Genomic DNA, 22,639 nt, shown 5'->3' with positions numbered 1-22,639 from the left:
CTGACGACAACAGGGAATACTTTGAGACAAACGCATCGTGATGACTAATTGAAAATCTTGAGAGAAAGAATATCCCAGACAGTCCAAATAAATAGCAGACACACAGAAACCAACCCTGCTGCGAGGCAGAGGGGGGAAGTGGCCATTTTCCCCCCACAGCCCTAAATTAACACGACAGGCCAGTAGCTTCTCGCTATCGCTAAGTGAGTGATTAGTATTATCATTTAAATTGTAATTTGGCAGTTAATTAAAGTGACCTTGGTTGTTACTGATGCTGGAGCGAACGGGCAACGGGAGTGCCATTCTCGCTCTCTCTCTCACTGTCGCTGCCGTCTGTGTCTGTTGTCAGGAAGGCCCGTTACTGGATTAAGTTACCACAGTGACAATACCAAATGAATCCACTGTCACCTCCTACCTGCCGCTCTGTGGTAGAGGATCAATTTATGACCGGTTAGGGATGGGGAGTCTTTCTCTCTCTCTCTCTCGCTCTCTCTGTCTCCCATCATTATTATTGTGCGATTTATGATAAGTTTTAATGCTTTTTTGAGGGTGTCATTAAAGGCGAGATGTAAAAAGCGGATTGCATGAAATCATTGGAACCGTGCACTAATGTTTGATGAAAAGTCTGTGACAACATCTTTAAAACCCAATGGACTGTGTTTAACAATGAGTTGTGTAGATTCGGGTTTGGAAATGAAAATTGTTGTCTGCATCTTTTTAACTTACTCAGAGGAAAGGGGGTACACAATGAATCATTTAACAGGGATGCTAATGTTGTGGAATTTGCGGTGAATCTGATGCTCTCTAAATGTTCTCTAAACACTCCAACTCACAAGAAAGATCAGATGTGACAATGAGAAGTCAGAGTCACCTTCACGGGACACACATTCTGCATCCTAAATGTCACCCTATTCCCTATATAGTGCACTACTTTTGACCAAGGCCCTTAGGGCACTATATAGTTTGTTGTGCACTATATTGTTTGGGACGCATCCTCTGTCTGGAGTTGTGTGAAGGGATGACATTAGGATGCATATTTCATAGTGTGATTAGTTAGAGGACAAGACAAGTAAAACTAGAAACCAAACATGAACGTGACATGAATTATACAGAAATATCCCTGACATCTCACCAGAAAGTTGTTTACAGTGTATTTCTACATCTTCAATCCGTGGACTGTCATTGCTTTAAACACAAATGAACATTACGGTTAGTTAACATTATCCACTCAGCCTCTATTCTCTGTATGTAGTCATACAGACAGACATCCCTTATACATTCTTGTAATCAAAATGCTCAAAACGCTCATTGACTTTTATTCACTCATATCATTTGCTTGCAACCCCCTCAGACCATCAGTGCAGTTACAACTCAGTCTATCTAACAGAGTAACCCCACTCCAGAAACCCAGCACAACACTCCACTCCACTCCTCTCCTGTTCTGCCTCCCCAGCCTCTAGAAACCCTGTTGCTCCTGTCTTCCCTTCAGGCTTTCATCTCCTCTCCTTAGCACTTGACATGCTAGAGAGGGATTTGAGAGGAGGGGGGCAGAGGGGGGGCATCACAACAGGTATTCACACACAAACACACACACACGCAGAGTGACAGCAGGTAAATGATGTGTCAGTGAGGTCTGCATTTCAATTCTTGCATATTATTTTGAAGAAGCTTTGATACAAAGCCTCCCTTTCCCTCCTCTGTTTCAGACTGACTCAGTGCTAACTGTTTTTGATTAAAACGTCAATAAGGCTGTGGATTCCATTCATTCTAGAGGCCCTGAGCTGTCCATTGCACACACACGCACGTACGCACACACACTGAGTTGGGGCACGGCTCGCAACACGGCCGCCCGTTTATCTACATCTGAGGAGCATGTTGCGTATTAAGCTGTGTCTCCAGAGAGCATTAGAGTGACAGGAGAAGCTGATTGGGACAAAAAGCCTCTGAATCTCATTTGGGCTCCCGTTGTGGCAGGTGACTGCTGAGGAAAACACAAATATCTCTGGAGAGAGAGAGAGAGAGAGAGAGAGAGAGAGAGAGAGAGGAGGGGGGGGGGTGGGGGGGCAGAGAGAGAGAGAGAGAGAGAGAGAGAGAGAGAGAGAGGGAGAGAGAGAGAGAGGCAGAGAGAGAGAGAGAGAGAGAGAGAGAGGGGCAGCGAGAGAGAGAGAGGCAGAGAGAGAGAGAGAGAGAGAGAGAGAGAGAGAGAGGCAGAGGGAGAGCGAGAGAGAGAGAGGGGCAGAGAGAGAGAGAGGCAGAGAGAGAGAAAGGGAGAGAGAGAGGTAGAGAGGGAGAGAGGCAGAGAGAGAGAAAGGGAGAGAGAGAGGGAGAGAGGGAGAGAGGCAGAGAGAGAGAGGGAAAGTGAAAGAGAATGAGATCTAGAGAGAGGGAGAGGAAGACCCAAAAAGAGAAAGCAAAAGAGGGAGAGAAGGATTATTTTTTTCTCTTTCTATCAGACTGACAGCTGCTGCTGAAGTTGTGTTCTATTGTAGAAGAACAGAGGAATACCCAGAGGTGCTATTTGTCTCCATCATTACCAGGATAACTTAAATCTGCCGCAGCGCAGCGCTGGTGGAGGTGGTGAAGGTTCAATGTCTTAATGTCTCACTTCTTTCCTCCTCTGAGACACTACACACAGACAGGCACAAGGAGGGATTCATCGTCTGATGTCTGTATTAAAGTGCTAGAGCTAGCCTACGGTGAGGGCCAAACTGCCATGGCCACAAGAGGCTGAAGGTTGTTGGAGATGATTTATCAGTTCATGAAGAAGGAGTAAGATCGTGATAAAACATTTTCGCTGTCAAATGACCTAGTGGCCTCACGGTTGGAATGTTTTTAATATTTGTAATAATTTCATAATTAATCAACATTATTTAAAACACCACAGAAAATCTGGTGTTTCTATGTCAAACGGTTTCGCTATATTTAACTCTTTTGTGATGTATATAAAGTGTAATTTTGGGATGCAAACTCAATTTAATAAATTTCAACTCTATATCTTACATGGTACAGATGTCTTCTTTTTTAAAATCCCATAACCATGTGTATGAGATGTATACTGTACTTTTGTTTCAAAATGCAGTACTGTGCAAAAGTTTTAGGCAGGTGAGAAAAAATGCTATGAAGCAAGAATGCTTTCAAAAATAGACATGTTAATAGATCATATTTATCAATGAACTAAATGTAAAGTGAGTGAACAGAAGAAACATCTAAATCAAATCCATATTTGGTGTGACCACCCTTTGCCTTCAAAACAGCATCAATTCTCGTAGGTACACTTGCACAAAGTCAGGGATTTGTAGGCATATAGTCAGGTGTCTGATTAAACAATTATACCAAACAGGTGCTAATGATCATCAATTCAATATGTAGGTTGAAACACAAGTATTAACTGAAACAGAAACAGCTGTGTAGAAGGAATAAAACTGGGTGAGGAACAGCCAAACTCAGCTAACAAGGTGAGGTTCCAGAAGACAATTTACTGTCAAAAGTCATACACCATGGCAAGACTTAGCACAGCAACAAGACACAAGGTAGTTATACTGCATCAGCAAGGTCTCTTCCAGAATGACATTTCAAGGCAGACAGGGGTTTCCAGATGTCCAAGCTCTTTGGAAGAAGTACAAAGAAACGGGCAACGTTGAGGACCGTAGACACAGTGGTCGGCCAAGGAAACTTACTGCAGCAGATGAAAGACACATCATGTTAACTTCCCTTCGCAATCGGAAGATGTCCAGCAGCGCCATCAGCTCAGAATTCAGCTCACCCATCTACTGTCCGGAGAAGTCTGGTCAGAAATGGCCTTCATGGAAGACTTGAGGTCAAAAAGCCATACCTCCAACGTGGAAACAAGGTCAAGCGACTCAACTATGCACAAAAAAAACAGGAACTGGTGTGCAGTAAAATGGCAGCAGGTGCTCTGGACTGATTTGGCTGTAGCAGAAGGCAGTTTGTTCGCCGAAGGGCTGGAGAGCGGTACACGAATGAGTGTCTGCAGGCAACAGTGAAGCATGGTGGAGGTTCCTTGCAAGTTGTGGGCTGCATTTCTGCAAATGTAGTTGGGGATTTGGTCAGAATGAATGGTCTCCTCAATGCTGAGAAGTACATGCAATACCATCAGGGAGGCATCTGATTTATTATGCAGCATGACAGCGACCCCAAACATACAGCGCAAGTCATTAAGAACTATCTTCAGCGTAAAGAAGAACAAGGAGTCCTGGAAGTGATGGTATGGCCCCCACAGAGCCCTGATCTCAACATCATCGAATCTGTCTGGGATTACATGAAGAGAGAGAAGCACCTGAGGCTGCCTAAATCTACAGAAGAACTGTGGTTAGTTCTCCAAGATGTTTGGGCCAACCTACCTGCCGAGTTCCTTCAAACTGTGTGCAAGTGTACCTAGAAGAATTGATGCTGTTATGAAGGCAAAGGGGGGTCACACCAAGTACTGATTTGATGTAGATTTTTGTTCTGTGCGCTCACTTTGCGTTTTGTTCATTGATAAATATCTGTTAACATGTCTATTTTTGAAAGCATTCTTACTTTACAGCATTTTTTCACACCTGCCTAAAACCTTTGCACAGTACTGTAGATCTGTTTAAGACTACCAAGAAACACTTTGTTTGAGCCTGATTTAGCCCACTGCAGTAAGAGGTTAAAGCCATGGTCAGGCATGAACACTGATGATGGAGCCTGACAACTGTCAACCCAGCAAGGAACATGTAGAAGCGTGAGCATTGTTAATTTGAAACAGAGCGAACCAGAGAGAGAAACAGGCAGGAGGGACAGAGCGAGTGGCAGCTGTATCCACAGATGCTCTTGTAACAACATCCTTATTCACATGTTTTTCCTGCTTGTTTGTTGCTGCTAATTTAGCCCTTCAGCACTGGGAGAAAAACACTGCTTTTGTTTCATACTAACGAGGCAATTAGCAATCGTTACACATCTTATTCCTGGTGCCTACAGAGTTTATTTAACCCATTGATGTCTGGCTGTTGGGTGCCGATGGGTAAATACTATGAACATCTCAGTCTGGGTTTTACACATTGGTCTGGGTCTTGTGACGGTGTAGATACACTGGATCTTGGTCAGGGTGTGAAGGGGTCTGGGTCTCTAGGAACCTGGGTCTGGGTCTCTAGGAACCTGGGTCTGGGTGTGAAGAGGTCTGGGTCTCTAGGAACCTGGGTCTGGGTCTCTAGGAACCTGGGTGTGAAGAGGTATGGGTCTCTAGGCACCTGGGTCTGGGTCTCTAGGAACCTGTGTCTAGGTCTCTAGGAACCTGGGTCTGGGTGTGAAGAGGTATGGGTCTCTAGGAACCTGGGTCTGGGTCTCTAGGAACCTGGGTCTGGGTCTCTAGGAACCTGGGTGTGAAGAGGTATGGGTCTCTAGGCACCTGGGTCTGGGTCTCTAGGAACCTGTGTCTAGGTCTCTAGGAACCTGGGTCTGGGTGTGAAGAGGTATGGGTCTCTAGGAACCTGGGTCTGGGTCTCTAGGAACCTGGGTCTGGGTGTGAAGAGGTCTGGGTCTCTGGGAACCTGGGTCTGGGTCTCTGGGAACCTGGGTCTAGGTCTCTCTGAACCTGGGTCTGGGTCTCTAGGAACCTGGGTCTGGGTCTCTAGGAACCTGGGTCTGGGTCTCTAGGAACCTGGGTCTGGGTGTGAAGAGGTCTGGGTCTGGGTCTCTAGGAACCTAGGTCGCTGAACCTATAGACTGTTTTCTATTGTTCTATGTACCCAATATAAAGTAAAATTGTTAATTTAATTTAATTGGGCACATTTTCCAATTAAAATGGTAGATTCTACAACAACGGTTGTACAATGCTTATAATCTACCTCCTTAGGGATAAGTCTAGCAGAGGGAGGCAGGGGAGGTAGAGGGGGACAGGGGAGGTAGAGGGAGGCAGGGATGGTAGCGGGAGGCAGAAAAGAGGGAGGCAGGGGAGGTAAAGGGAGGCAGGGGAGGTAGAGGGAGGCAGGGGAGGAGGAGGGAAACAGGAGAGGTAGATGGGGGCAGGAGATATAGAAGGAGGCAGGGGAGGTTGAGGGAGACAGGGGAGGAGGTGTGGTGGGAAGGAAATAGGAGAAGACAGGAGACATTAACACCAAAAGAGCTGTAAACGGTGCTCAGGGCTCCCCAAGGACCGCCTGTCACACTCTGATCACCGCTAACACCGCCAGGGGAGAGGGACGAGAGGGGAGGGGGCACCGGAGGGGAGAGGGACGAGAGGAGAGGGGGCACCGGAGGGGAGAGGGACGAGAGGGGAGGAGGCACCGGAGTGGAGGGGGGAGGAAAGGGGAGGGGTAGTGGAGAGAGGAGAGAGGAGATAGAGTGGTAACAAAATCGAGGAGAGAAACAACCCAGTCGTGAAATCACATGGAGAATATTTGCTGAGTGCTTGGCAAAGAAAACCTTATAAAATCATAAGCAGGCTTCAAAACCCTAAAGTATCACAGTTTAACACTCCCCAAACATTATCTCCCAAACAGCCCAGAGACAACAGCAGCACTTTCATTCTCTTTGAACTGATCTGTCATGGTGCCTTCTCTTTCTACTCTCCGTCCCTCTGTCGCTTCTCTGTCCTCATTACGTATGTGGAATCATCTGGCCCGGGAAGGCATGGCCCCTCACTGCAGAGCCTCCCAGTAGAGTCCCCCAGGGCCAGGCCCTCTGTTCAGGGGCCCCTAGGGGCCAGCCCCTGCCCTCCTCACCCCCTGCCCCACACCCCCCTCCCTCCATTACCTGCTTCAGCTCATCCAAGCGACCATGGCAGCAGAATGTGAAGCTGCGGGAAAGCAGATGCCGTTCCTCCATTTGTGAAATCATGTTGTTGGAAAACAGTCAGGTTTTATATGCCAATGGGGAGGGCAGCGAGCATCAATAGGAGGGTATGGTTAAGTGGCAGTGTGATTATTATGTCTGCTGTATGTTGCTGAGGAGCTGTGACCCAGCTGAATCTGTGTACGTGATCATTTGGGTTGTAAAAACGTACTAACTGCAAGTGGAACTTCGTATAATATTCTCAAGTTACCCCGTCTAAATTTGTCTGACATCAAAAATAATTCAGATTTTTTTTACAAAACAGGAATCTCAGTTATATTCAACACACACACACAGACACACACACGCTGTCTGGTCATGTCTGAAGTTGAGCAGTTCCTTTCTCAGTCATCTGCTGATGCTGGCAGACAATACGTGGTGTGGGTGTGTGTCGCGAGCAGCAAACCCTGAATCCGGGGCAGACTCTCTCATGCATCCCTCTCTCCCTCCTTCCCCCATCCCTCCATCTCTCTCTGTCCCACCACATCTCACTCACAGTGGAGAGCAGGAACCATCTCAGCCCTGGCACCTGTCAATCAGTGGCACACACACACCCCAGCTAGCACATTTGGTTCCTTGAAAGTTGTGGGAACATATGTTTTTGGTTTCGCTTTGGTTGTGGGAACGAAGCCATACGTTTCCTGACCAGTAAAACAGAACGTTTCTTAAACATTCTGAGAAAAGAAGTGAACATTTTGTCTGTTCTGAGAAGGTTTATTTTTAGGTAGCAGGGAGGTTCTGAGAACGATTTACTCTGGTCCTTTGAAAGTTTTACAGGGAGGTTTTACTATTATACTAAGGATATTTTAAGATATTTTTAAATAACCTTAAAACTTTCACTGAATCTTTCAATAACACTGCTAGCTTAGTTTAACAGTTTTCAACTGCAAGCACAGATATGACACATGGAAATTAATTTCCTTAGGCATTAATCATGCAAACACATTATCACGTTTCAGGTAAGACCCAGATGCAGACAATGTTGAAGTAACAGTTTATTCATCCAACTGGGCTGGCAAAAGACAGAAAAGGCAACATCAGGAAAACTAGAAAACAGGAACAATCGAGAGACAGGAACAGAGGGAAAAACATTGGTAGACATGACGAAACAAAACGAACTGGCAACAGACAAACAGAGAACACAGGTATAAATACACAGGGGATAATGTGGAAGATGGGCAACACCTGGAGGGGGGTGTAGACAATCACAAAGACAGGTGAAACAGATCAAGGTGTGACACACACCCTGGAAAAAGGAGACAAAGGGCTGTGAGCAATTGGTTTAACTCTGGAGTAGTTCACCCGGAAGGGCAGATCCCGGGTGGAAAGCCATACCTTCTGGGGAGCTGGGGTCCGATGGTGATCCGCTTGTCATTGATACCTGGAGGTGGTCTCAAGGAGGGCCGACCACGCTCTCCTCCAGGTACGACAACAGCGGAGGACAAACATCTGGGCAGAAGGTATGCCGCCCTCTTCTTCCTGCTCGGGGGAAGAGCGGGGGCTGATACCCCAGGGAACACTCAAATGGTGATAGGCCTGTGGCAGAGCAGGGAAGGGTGTTGCGGGCGTATTCCACCCACACATGCTGCTGGCTCCAGGTGGTGGGGTTGGCAGGGACCAGGCAGTGCAGAGTAGTCTCGAGGTCCTGGTTGGCTTGCTCCAACTGGCCGTTGGACTGGGGGTGGAAGACAGGCTGGCCGACGACCCAATGAGGGTGCAGAACGCCTTCCAGAATTGGGACGAGAACTGAGGACCTCGGTTGGGGGTCCACGGGCAGTCCATGGATCCGGAAGATGTGCTGCACCATGAGCTGGGCTGTGTCCTTGGCCAAGATTATTTTGGGGAGAGGAATGAAGTTGGGCGGCTTCAGAAAACAGGTTGACCACAGTCAGGATGGCAGTGTTGTCCTCAGACGGGGGGAGACCAGTGATGAAATCCAGGGATATGTGGGACCAGGGACAGTGGGGAACAGGCAGTGGATGAAGAAGACCAGTTGGAGCTTGCCGAGGAGTCTTGTTCTGAGTACAGACCATGCAGGCAGTGACAAAAGTGGCGACATTCGGAACCATAGTAGAACACCAAAAGTGTTGTCGCATGGAGGACAGGGTCCGACGGGAGTCAGGGGAGCAGGCAAGCCTGGAGGTATGGGCCCCCTCCAGGACCGCGGAGCGAAAGCCGTCAGACACAAACATCCGGTTATCTTTCCCCCCCCCTGTTTCTCTATACCCCAGCTGAGTGCCGTCACCAGGCACGAGGTGGGGAGGATGGTCTCAGGCTCCGGGATGGTAACCATGGGGCTATAGTGGCGAGACAGGGCATCCAGCTTAACGCTCTTGGACCCCAGCTGGTAAGAAGGGAAAAGTTGAACCAGGTAAACAGCAGGGCCCATCTCGCTTGCCTGGAGTTGAGGCGCTTGGCAGTGCGGAGATACTCCAGGTTTTTGTGGTCGGTCCACACAATGAACGGATGTTCAGACCCAGGCAGCTGGCCTGGGTCTGCTGGGTCAGTCAGTGCCAGTTCGTACTATCACATTTCAGGTAAGACCCAGATGCAGACAACGTCAAAGTAACAACAGTTTATTAACCCAACTGGGCAGGCAAAAGACAGGTCAAGGGCAAGCAGGGGTCAGTAATCCAAATAGGTGGGGCAAAGGTACAGGACGGCAGGCAGGCTCAGGGACAGGGCAGGCAGAAAAGGTCACCAAGAAAACTAGAAAACAGGAACAATTGGGAGACAGGAGCAGAGGGAAAAACGTTAGTAGGCTTGACGAAACAAAACAAACTGGCGACAGACAACACAGGTATAAATACACAGGGGGTAATGTGGAAGATGGGCAACACCTGGAGGGGGGTGTAGACAATCACAAAGATAGGTCAAACAGATCAGGGTGTGACACACATTTCTCTTTTATTGCGTCACAGCATCAGTGCGATTTGAACCTATGATCTTGTCACGTTTGTTGTAAGGAGGAGACCAAGGTGCAGTGTGGTATGCGTACATTCTTTTTTTAATAAAGAAAGAACACTGAACAAACTAACAAAACAACAAAACAAATGAAACGTTAAGCTAATACAAATAGTGCAGACAGGCAACTAAACATAGAATAAGAACCCACCAACACAAAAGGTAAATGGCTACCTAAATATTATCCCCAATCAGAGACAACGATAAACAGCTGCCTCTGATTGGGAACCATATCAGGCCACCATAGACATACAAATACCTAGACCTACTAAACCCCTAGACATACAAAAACCCTAAACAATACAAAACTAGCATACCCAACAGATCTTTTGTTTGCTGGCTGTGGAATTAGTCCACCAGGATGGAGCAACATGCCATGATTAAGTTATTTTTTACTCATACAAAGCTGTTAATTTTAGTATATTCAAACAGTCTCCATTTCAAAGGAAACAAGCACTCATTAAGATCATGTATGGCCAATTAGTGAGATAGTTTTGTTGACACTGAGAACAGAACGTATATGTTCTTACATTGTTCTTTGAACATTACTAATGCTTTCTTGTGGTTTTTATGGAAAGTTTTCTTAATGTTCTGAGAATATGACTTTAAATTAAACAGGAGAAACCTGCAGAAAACGTTATACAGAAGTACTGAAATTCCCACAGAATAATGTTGTTTCTTAACATTCTCTGAACTATTTGAGAACATTCCCACTGTCAAACCAGTTGGAGAACGTTCCTAGAACATTACCAAAATTGAAACTAAATGTAACCATGTCTGAACTTTAAGGAAACATTCTGATTTTTTTTGTCAAGTTCCTTAAATGTGCTGAGAATTTTCCAAAGCCAAGCAACTATCCTGCACCATTCCCAGAGTGTTCTGGGAAGGTTGTATGTAAAATAACCATAGAACAACCACACTCTCACCAAGCTTTAAGAAACATATGGTTCTCAGAATGGGGCAGCAGGTAGTCTAGCCGTTTAGAGTGTTGGGCCAGTAGCCAAAAGGTCGCTGGATCCAATCCCCAAACCGGCAAGGTGGAAATCCCCAACAACTTCTTCACAGGTGCCGATGATGTCGATTAAGGCAGCAGAGGGGGTTGGGTTAAAAGCAGCAGACACATTTTGGTTGAATGCATTCAGTTGTGCAACTGACTAGGTATCCCTTTCCATAGCTTGGCAGTGAAATTCAATCCTTTCAGAGGAACAGAATAAATTCAGCACAACTTTCTAATTCAAGAGCATACAGTATTTGTACATCAAATCAAATTGTATTGGTCACATACACATGGTTAGCAGATGTTAATGCGATTGTAGCGAAATGCTTGTGCTTCTAATTCCGACAGTGCAGTAATATCTAACAAGTAATCTAACAATTCCCCAACGACTACCTAATAAACACACATCTAACGGGGTGAATGAGAATATGTACATGTAAATATATGAATGAGCGATGGCCGAGCAGCATAGGCAAGGTGCAATAGATGATGTAAAATAGAGTATATACCTGTACATATGATATGAGTAATGTAAGATATGTAACGATTATTATAGTGGCATTGTTTAAAGTGACTAGTGATCCATTTATTAAAGTGGCCAGTGATTGGGTCTCAATGTAGGCAGCAGCCTCTGAGTTAGTGATTGGGTCTCAATGTTGGCAGCAGCCTCTGAGTTAGTGATTGGGTCTCAATGTAGGCAGCAGCCTCTGAGTTAGTGATTGGGTCTCAATGTAGGCAGCAGCCTCTGAGTTAGTGATTGGGTCTCAATGTAGGCAGCAGCCTCTGAGTTAGTGATTGGGTCTCAATGTAGGCAGCAGCCTCTGAGTTAGTGATTGGGTCTCAATGTAGGCAGCAGCCTCTGAGTTAGTGATTGTTGTTTAGCAGTCTGATGGCCTTGAGATAGAAGCTGTTTTTCAGTCTCTCGGTCCCAGCTTTGATGCACATGTACTGACCTCGCCTTCTGGATGGTAGTGGTGGGAACAGGTTGTTGCTCGGGAGGTTGTTGTTCTTGATGATCTTTTTGGCTTTCTTGTGACATCAGGTGCTGTAGGTGTCATGGATGGCAGGTAGTTTGCCTCTGGTGATGCGTTGTGCAGACCGCACCACCCTCTGGAGAGCCTTGCGGTTGAGGGCGGTGCAGTTGCCGTACCAGGCTATGATACAGCCCGACAGGATACTCTCGATTGAGCATCTGTATACGTTTGTCAGGGTTTTGGGTGATAAGCCACATTTCTTCAACCTCCTGAGGTTGTTGCGCCTTCTTCACCACACTATCTGTGGAGGTGGACCATTTCAATTTGTCTGTGATGTGTACGCCGAGGAACTTAAAATTTTCCACCTTCTCATGGACATTGTGATGTGGGCTTAAACAACATGAACATTAGCTGAAAGTTGAGCGGAGGTTAGAAAGGTTTTTCTGGTGCATCACACAATTAAGTGTCAAAGCTGAGAGAGAGGCAGCAGCCTCTGAGTTCCTCCTGGCGACAAATTTAATTAACCAACCTGATGTATACAGCACATGTAGCCACAGTTCAAATGATGGACATAAATTTCAGCCCGTGGGGCTCTGCGGTCACATTACAACTAATCAACTGCTCTCCTCTCTACCCTTCTGGAAAGATCTTCCCCGTTCGAAAGAGGGGGGATAAAGGAAAATATGATGCTTTATTTCTAATCAGCATAAATTACTGGTATCCATCAGAGAGGCTGAAATTAAAAGGCTCATCTGACAAACCAGTCTGAGGCTCCTTCATGAATCAATATGATTTAACACAATCACACAGACAGACAAACCCCCAAAGACAAATATTACTAGTCAGGATCAGACCAATCGCCTTGGTGTGTTTTCCTATTCAGAACTGTTCTCATAGTCACATTCTATCTTCATTAACTGGTATAGGGAGTATTTCAGGTCTGAGAGGTATTTTTCAATTTTGAAGACGACCTTCAGCTCTCAGCTGTGACCTTCCAATGTACAAGGAAAAGAATATCCCCCAACTTCCCATCTAATCTATTACCAACAATAGCGACAGCTGTTAGATTTGTGTGCTGTTTTATTTATACAGGGGGAGTAATCAACAGACTTATCAGTGAGCATCAAAGTGCTCTGATATGTAAGATGTGTTCGGCCTGACAGTTTCATCTGTAACAACGACAGCTGAACCGTACAACATAAGAACCCCTTAATATAATTGACTGTGTGATGCTGTGTGCATTAAGTACTACATTACAAATATGACAAGTGTGTCGAATTCAGACCATTGTGTAAAGCAAATGCATTCAACACTGGCCGCTTTCATGCATGTCATATGGATAAATAATACATCTGACAACAGCTCTAAGTTAGATGTAGTAGAAATAACTTTTACAGAATGACAAACTGCATCTTGTTCCATTGAGGTCAATTGAGTGAATCAGTAAAATATGAACCAATGATGAGGCCATAAAGGTCAAAGGTCGAGCATGAAATGGCCAACCTACTCAAACTTTGTTTAGCCTACCAGACTGTAATTTTGCATTTCCATCTGGGGTGAGAGTGTAGACTATGACACTCTGACACCCTTCTTTCCACTCTCCACCATGCCATGACCAAGCAAGAAACTCCCCAGCTAGCACATAATATTCTGAGAACCATATGTTTGGTGAGACTGTAGTTGTCCTAAGGTTATTTAGCATACAACCTTCCCACAACGTTCTGGAAATGGTGCAGGAGAGTTGCTTGGCTTTAGAACATTCTCATCGCATTTATTAAGAAACTTGACAAAAAAACGTAATTTTTTTGGTATTTCATTACGTAAACAGAACGTTTCCTAAAAGTTCAAACATGGTTACATTTCATTTCAATGTTGATAATGTTAATGTTCGAGGGACATTATCCAACCAGTTTGACATTGGGAATGTTCTGAAATTGTTCCAAGAATGTTAACAACGTTATTCTGTGGGAATATCAGTACTTCAGCATAACGTTTCCTACAGGTTTCCTTGTGGTTCTATTTAAAGTCACGTCCTCAAATTGTTTTGAAAACATTAAAACGTTCCATAGAAAAACAAACCAAACATTGATGAAACGTTCAGAGAACGTTCTAAGAACTTTTTTTTTTAAATACATTCCGTGCTCAGAATGTTAAGAAAAGTATCTATAAATACCACAAGTAACTCTCAGCAAAGTTTCTAAGTTCTATCTTGTTAAGTGTGTTCAGGTGTGTTGGCCTCTTCCACTAAATGGCCACACCTGATCTTAATGAGTGATCCTTTGAAATGGGGTCTGTTTGAATACACTGAAATGAAATACACCAGAACCAATGGGAAACCAAAAATGTATGCTCCCACAACTTCCAAGATACCAAATATCCTAGCTGGGTCACCCGCTAATTGTTTTGTGATTATGAAAGCAGCACCTCTTAATTTTAACCGAAATCGCAGATACGAACAATATGTTTTCAGCATTTTAGTTACAAATTACATCGGCTACTGAGATTGTGGGCTATATTGAATTGTACTAGCACTAGAAAGAATTGATTGTTACTACTGATAAAAATGAATAAGATATCTGTGGTGGGAGTTCAGGTGGGCCAATGCGCTACAGCAAACAAAGGAAAGCAAGGGTGCTCTACAACAATGACAAACATTATGAAAAGGGCTTACCAAGTAAAGCCACATGGATTAGTGGGAACAGATTAAAGACTCAAGTCACAAAGACCTCAAGCTGCCCACACTATGGATAACAAATCCAGAGTCCACAACCACTTCCCAGTGTTTTTAATTAAACAGTTTTTAATTCTCCTGTACTCCCTGTTCACCCACGACTGCGTGGCCATGTACGACTCCAAAACAATCATCAAGTTTGCTGATGACATTATTATACAACATTCTTGCAACCAATAGAATGTTATATATATGGGGGATACAACCTTCCCAGCTCTGCAGATTTTGCTGTGAAGAGACAGAATCATTAGATCATTTGTTTTGGTACTGTCCATACGTAGCTTGTTTTTGGCCACAGCTTCATGAAAGGCTGAAGAAGGACAACATTTAGCTGGAGTTAACTCTGCAAATAGCACTTCTGGGTGATCTGAAAGTCATAGTCAATCCATTAATAATACTCGTAGCAAAAAACGTTCTTTAATTTACCATCTGAAGAAACCATGATAATAGACAGGTTCAGAACTTTTGTGAAACATCAAAGCATAGTTGAAAACATATAGCTAATAAAAATCAAATATATATACTGTAAGAACCGACGCTGGAGATGAGAAGCAGGTATGGAGAGTGAAGATTTTATTTACACAGACATGGAACAGGACAGGAACAGTGTCAGAACCGGGTAATACAAAGACATACGACAATTAATGCTGAATCAGGGAACAGAGCTGGGGAACAGACAGGTATAGGGGAGGAAATAACACAGGTGGAGTCCAGGTGAGTGCAATGAATCGATGATACGCGAGGGAAGCAGGTGTGCGTAATGATGGTGGCAGGAGTGCGTAATGCAGGGCAGCCTGGCGCCCTCGAGCACCGATGGGGAGAGTGGGAGCAGGCGTGACATATACACTATATATAAAAAAATATGTGGACACCCCTTCTAATTAGTGGATTCAGCTTATTCAGCCACACCCGTTGCTGACACAGCCATGCAATCTCCTTAGACAAACATTGGCAGTAGAATGGCCTTATTGAAGAGCTCAGTAACTTTCAAGCCTAAGATCACCATGCGCATTGCCAAGCGTCGCCTGGAGTTGTGTAAAGCTTGCCACCATTGGACTCAGCAGTGGAAACCCGTTCTCTGGTGTGATAAATCACATTTCACCATCTGGCAGATCGACAGACAAATCTGGGTTTGGTGGATTACAGGAGAATGCTACCTGCCCGAATTCATGGTGCCAACTGTAAGGTTTGGAATAATGGTCTGGGGCTGTTTTTAATGCTACAGCATACAATGACATTCTGTGCTTCCAACTTTGTGCCAACAGTTTGGTGAAGGCCTTTTCCTGTTTCAGCATGACAATGCCTCCGTGCACAAAGTGAGGTCCATACAGAAATGGTTTGGTGAAGATTGGTGTGGAAGAACGTGACTGGCCTGCACAGAGCCCTGACCACACCAATCTCAACCCCCACAACCCCAACCCCAACAGTGTGGTGCCAGGAAAAAACATCTCCCTCAACATCAGTAAGACCAAGGAGCTGATTGTGGACTACAGGAAATGGAAGGGGCCACCCAAGCCATAGAATGTTCTCCCTGCTTCAGCACAGGAAGTGGTAACAGTGCATCAAGTCCCCAAGCCATACGACTGCTAAATAGATGACAAAATGGCTACACAAACTATCTGAGTTGACCCTTGTGTTTTATTTACATCTCTATGTACACTCACAGGACCCTACTCACGCACACTGACACTCCAACACACACATAACATGCACGTGCACACACTCACATACAATCATCATACCTGCTACTACTCTGTCACCTAACCTCGATGCCTACAGTGTGTATCTCTATCACTCCACAGTATTCCTGGACATTGTAAACATGGTACTGGAACTGACTGACTCTGTATACAGCTTACTGACTTCTCACGTTCTTCTGATTTCTTATCTTTATTGCTCGTGTGTTTTTGATCTACCTTCTAATTAATTTTAGTACTTCTTTGATATTGATTGCTGCATTGTTGTGTTTAAAGATTTCAAGAAACGCATTTCACTGTAAATGTGCAAGTGACATTAAAACTTGAAACTTGATATTAATTAGTGTAATTGATCTAATTATTAGCTGAAGTGCACATATTTAACATTCGTAAAATGTAAAAGTGGATGATTAAGAGTTCTTCAGGACACCCCAATAAAACATAGAGGTACAGAGAGTGAGAGAGAGAGCGATAAAGAGAGAGAGAGAGAGATACAAAGAGGGGGGAGAGAAAGAGAGACAGAGAAAGGGGAGGAAAGGGAGACATTGAACGAGTGGGGAGAGAGAGTACAATGGAATTTGTACAATTAATCAAATAAGTGCAGCAATTAACTAAGTGAGTGCTTAAGGTTGAGGGGTGGGGGGAGTGGAGGGGAAAAGAGAGGACAAAGGATTTCTCTCTAGTGTAAGTACTGTACCTATAGCACTCTTTTGATTGGAGACTGAAGAAGCCACCTCTGGTTGAGGGGTTGGCTGTGCTCAAAGTGTCCACTATCAAGGGCTTTTCAATTCAGACATATGCAATAAAAGTGCTAAAGATATGCTCCTTTTACCTCCAGCTGCATGCAGTGATCACATTAAATAGATCAAGTGGAACTACTCTCAACTACAGTTCAAATTCAGGTTTGTTTCCTCAGATAATCACTCTAACTAAAACACAATACTTGTCTCATATTGTTCTCGTTGTGTAATCAAGCATTGAAATAAATATTATCTCAATCTACACTACCTTGGTTTCAAGTCCAAGCTTATGGCAGGAAGTCCAAGCTAATGGCAGAAAGTCCAAAGACAAGAAAGCCTCATAATCAAGGAAGCCTTGGACTTGGTTCTCTCCTGCCTAGATTAGTCCTATTGAACAGATGGTGTTTCAATGTTGAACTTTTGCACTGGAGCAAAAAAGCTTGGAGAGTCAGCCTGTTTTTCTCACATCACAGACAGACAGACAGACTGACAGACAGACTGTGGCTCAGATGAAGGGGATGTGTGAAATAGCGTTGCCCAGCAATGCTGTCTCCATCATGCTCAGCAGACACATACACAGACATGGAAACAGACATGGAAACAGACATGGAAACAGACATGGAAACAGACATGGAAACAGATCGGAAACAGACATGGAAACAGACATGGAAGCAGACATGGAAACAGACATGGAAACAGACATGGAAACAGACATGGAAATAGACATGGAAACAGACATGGAAACAGACATGGAAACAGACAGGAAACAGACATGGAAACAGACATGGAAACAGACATGGAAACAGACATGGAAATAGACATGGAAACAGACATGGAAACAGACATGGAAACAGACATGGAAATAGACATGGAAACAGACATGGAAACAGACATGGAAATAGACATGGAAATAGACATGGAAACAGACATGGAAACAGACATGGAAACAGACAGGAAACAGACATGGAAACAGACATGGAAACAGACAGGAAACAGACATGGAAACAGACATGGAAACAGACATGGAAACAGACAGGAAACAGACATGGAAACAGACATGGAAATAGACATGGAAACAGACAGGAAACAGACAGGAAATAGAACCAGAAACAGACAGGACACAGACAGGAAACAGACTAGGAAACAATGCGGAGGCAGGGACAATGCTGCTCTATCATTTGGTGTAGACAGTATGTATATCTATGGGTGTAGATCTGAGAGAGATTCTGTATTTCATTGACAATCAGTAAATCTGTCATTAAGGGGTTGGCTTTAGAATATCTATTAAGAGAGAGACAGAGTGGGTGGAGAGAAAGAGACAGAGAGGGAGGAGACAGGGGAAAGAGAGAGTCCCTTCTCATGTCCTTGCCATGTCATTCTAAATTCTAAAGGGGTCCCCGACCCTCATAACCACCTGCGTGTCCCCACTGCCATCCACTCCTTTTGCCCTATATTATTAACAGCATCATGTTCCCAATTCCCCCCAATAACGGAGCTCGGCCTGGCAGCCTCCTCGCCCACAGCACCACCACCTCATGCGCCGAGAGGTCTACTGGAGAAAGATCACAGTTCAGGACCAGTCAGACGGAAAATATGGAAATCAGGCGGTCGGCTGGCCAGTCGGACGGGCCGCTGTGTGTGTCCCCTGTTTCAGCAAGCTGCCACAGTTTGACTGACAAAGTGACTTTTTGAGGGAGTCCGTGCCCGTGCCCGTGCCCATTCCAGTCAGGGTTTATTGAAGGTGATTTTGATCTCCTCCATGAGGCCACAGCAGAGAGGCCCTGCCATCTGTCACCTTGATTGCATGGCGGCCTCTCTAGGGGGAGCGCTATGGCTCCTGATCGTTTACAGATTGCGCTGCTTTCGCCTCCATAAGGACCACATGCACAGGGCCAGATGGTGAGCATACACGCTTATTAGGAGTCTTTATCTCTGCGCAGGAAGGAGTGGAACCATTAGGCCTCCCCCAGGATCTCCTCTCCTCTCTGTAGCCATGCTGTTCATCCACAAATACAGTCCTCTTCTTCAGCTGCCACTGGCCCCGTCATGGCAAACACAGCACACACACACACACACAGCACACACACACACACACACACAGCACACACACACACACACACACACACACACACACACACACACACACACACACACACACACACACACACACACACACACACACACACACACACACACACACACACACAGCACACACACAGCACACACACACACGCACACGCACACGCACACAGCACAATTTGTCAAAAAAACTAACACACGATCCACTCAGGGCCCTTAATGATGGTGTAAACACACACACACACACATGCACATAAAAAACACACCTCGTTTTGAGCCTGAATAATGGAAAAAATACGGTGCGTGACAGAATGTTCAGTGGTGGAGTGGATGGGGTGTTGGTGATGTTGTCATGGAAACGCTCTGTGGAACACTGAGGGTTGGCATGACATGTCAGTGATCAGTTCTGTCTCTGTCGCTCTGCCTGCATTTTTGTCATTTTCAAAGCATGCTCTTCAATTTCATTAATATCTTGTATACATGAATTCAAAATTCAGACAAAATGTGTGAAAACAATCTGGTAACTTTCAATACATTGGGAAATATTACATAGCCTTCATCCTGGTATTAGCTACACTACTTTTTGTAAAAATAAAAAATACAAATAAAATGTAAAAACACACTACATTTCATTTAAAAAAATCACAATAAAATATGTCTGAAAATGTAGAACAGAGTGCGCAAATGTCTGGTCATGCGTGTGTCTAATGGTAACAGATTCAGCCTGGTATGAGACTCTGGCAGAAATCTGTTGTCCCTTTCCCTGACATATGCACTGGATGACCGGGAGGTTACAGAGTAGGTTCAGGATACGTAAACACTGACATGTTCAGGTCTCTGCATGTCTTTGGTACTCCTCTAGAACTCTCTCCGTCCTACACCATGCAGCATGGCTGATTGTCAAAAAGCCTGATTTCTCAGAGAATAATCCACTTCTTTATTTGAATGGGTAATTTATTGGAGCATTTACAGCGTAAATGAGTGTTTAGAAAGCTCTTCATGAGAGATGATTTCCGAGTTGATCGCAGATTAACAGCGAGCGTTGCGGAGCACTCTTTTATGCAGGAGGGTTTAACAGTCTGGAGCACAGCTTCATTTCTCTCCATTACATCCAATCTAATGTTTGGATTCACTCAGAGAAGATGCACTATTCAAGCACATAGCTGAAACAATGAATGAAGCAACACTCCTTCCTACGCATCATTTATACCTTTGGGTGCTCATAACTGTATCAGATGCATTGCCGACAACGGCACCACGACTAGAAAGCCACAGGGATTTGGTTAAAAAGGCTGTTATTGTAAAGAAAAAGGAAAAGCGATGTTTTCGTAAAGCATGGTCAACAGTAACTTCCAGTGCTTGCTAGAAAACCAACAGTTCATTGGATATTCTTCTTTTTGCACAAAGATCCAGTTCATTGGACAGAGGGCTTACAAATACAGCATGAAGACATGCAGACATACAGGAAAACATAGCATACCTATGGCACACGGACACTGAGCAGCACTGTGCTCCCTATGCATGTCATTGTCCTTTGCTGTCCCTGATTCTCTGTCCTGGGGCGACGTGGCAATGTGCTGCAGTTTGAGGACAACAGCCGGCGTAGTGAGAGCGTGAGCCCGCATGTCCGGCTCCATCCCCGTGCAACACACTGACATACTGTACGCCAGCCGGCCTGTGGTGCTCACAGATAAGGCTTAGGGCATGGCAGAGACTTACGCATCGCCATCAGATCATCGCCACGGTCAACCGGTCAGCTGACCAAGAACACAGACTGACCAATGGTACAGCCAACTATTTAAAATGTTAAAAACGTAGTTAAGTCAAAAAGGAAAATACATATCCCAGAAAAACAAATGCATTTTCAAGGGAATAACATAGTGTGTGATGATGTCTCTCTAACTAAATCTCCCATCTAAAGTCTACTTCAACATGTGCATCCGACTCATTACAACAATATCACAGTGAAAGTCTAGACTGGCCCTTTACAGAACGACCAAGTAGTAGGTTACAGTTTCAACACACGCTCCTTCTCCCCAAACATACAAACAATCGCTCCTAAAAGAAGGTCAACTGGGCCTGCAGGGCGTGTTCTGTACTGAACTGAGCAGCCAGCCCTTCACCTGAACCGGGCCCAAGCCACAGAGCAGTGGGGAGTCAGTGTTTAGAGCCAGTAACGTCAGGCCCTCTCCTCACGGCCTTGTCACAGACTGAAGGTGTCACCCAGGAAACAGCAGTAACATTAACCTCAGTGAGCTCCAACCAAACCCAGCCTGCAGCATGCCAGACCACGCCAACATACTGCAGATCTCTATACACACTACCCAGCTCTGTTCTTTGACATGACTATGGTAATGCAGGGATGTTTTAGCTTGCCTGTGGTCTATGATACGGGGGAAAGAAAGATTAATCTGAATTTAAATGAATTTAAACTGACTAACCGAGATTGACTTTTTAGGGTGAAAGGAGATCCATGAATAAACTGAAATGTGAAAAGGTTACTGGTTTTCTATATTTGCCAATGCTAAATGTAAAGGTAAAATTACCTCTAAATGAATGGGGCCTTATTAATTGCACCATGCCATATTCCCTATAATCCATTGAGCATGTCTGATGGGAGGGAGAGGGAGACCAAACCTGCAGCTACGGTCTGTGGCAGCCATGATGGAAGCCACAGAAGAGAGGCCAGCAGGGCCACAACACACTAGAGCTGAGTTACTTAGGAGGAGCTTTCCCCTGTTTGCTATGGAATTAGCTTGTAGAGCACACACACTTAAACACACACACACACAGACATGCACTGTTGGGTTGGCACGCACACACACGCACACGGGGACACACACAGCCCTTTTCACCCTTCTGTTACCAAGCTGTTCCCCCATTTTGGTGAATTTCCCAGGCTAATTCTCTGGCACGAGGTGGGCACTGGGGCTGATTATTTTAGTGTGAACCCAAGACGTCTGTCCAAGACCCACCAAGTGTTCATGTTCAGAGACGAGAGACCCTCCTGCCTTTGTCTCCAGCTCCTCAAAGGGAACAGGAACCTGTACATGGTGCAAGGCCTTTGATAGTGGGAAATAAAAAGCTAGAATGGACAGTGACTAAATGAAGCATGGTCAAAACATGATGTTTATTCAGATAGTTAACATATTATGCACCAATACATGAAGGGATTGTGCCAGCTCCAACTTTTTTGTACTTTCCCTCAACTTTATCAAATACACACACACACAAACACACAGTCTAAGTACAACTGGGTAATGTATTTCAGTCAGCATCAGAGCATCCACAGCGGTGAATCCAAACCTCATTAAACTATATGAATTCTAAATCTATTCTGGCACTCAATCTGCTGCAGATTTCTCCCCTCTTTCTCTCTCATAAATTACAGTTCTGGTGAACTGTGCAAGTATTACCAAGCTGTAAGACAGCTGTGGCCCATTAAACTGTGTTATGGTTGCTGATTTCCTCCAGCACATGGTCATCGGGCCAAATCTACAGCCAGTAATTAGCGCAGATGAAATGTTTAATTGTGCCTTAATTTTGATAGAATTTAACTGTCACCCATCCTATAATCAGGCATTATGCTCACACATCAATGTCAGCAGAGTGAAGTACGGAGACATCCACCATCCTGACAGACA

The sequence above is a fragment of the Oncorhynchus clarkii genome, chromosome 11 (genome assembly GCF_045791955.1).
Source record: "Oncorhynchus clarkii lewisi isolate Uvic-CL-2024 chromosome 11, UVic_Ocla_1.0, whole genome shotgun sequence".
In the NCBI taxonomy this organism is placed as follows: domain Eukaryota; kingdom Metazoa; phylum Chordata; class Actinopteri; order Salmoniformes; family Salmonidae; genus Oncorhynchus; species Oncorhynchus clarkii.
Note: the sequence above shows the minus strand (reverse complement) of the source record.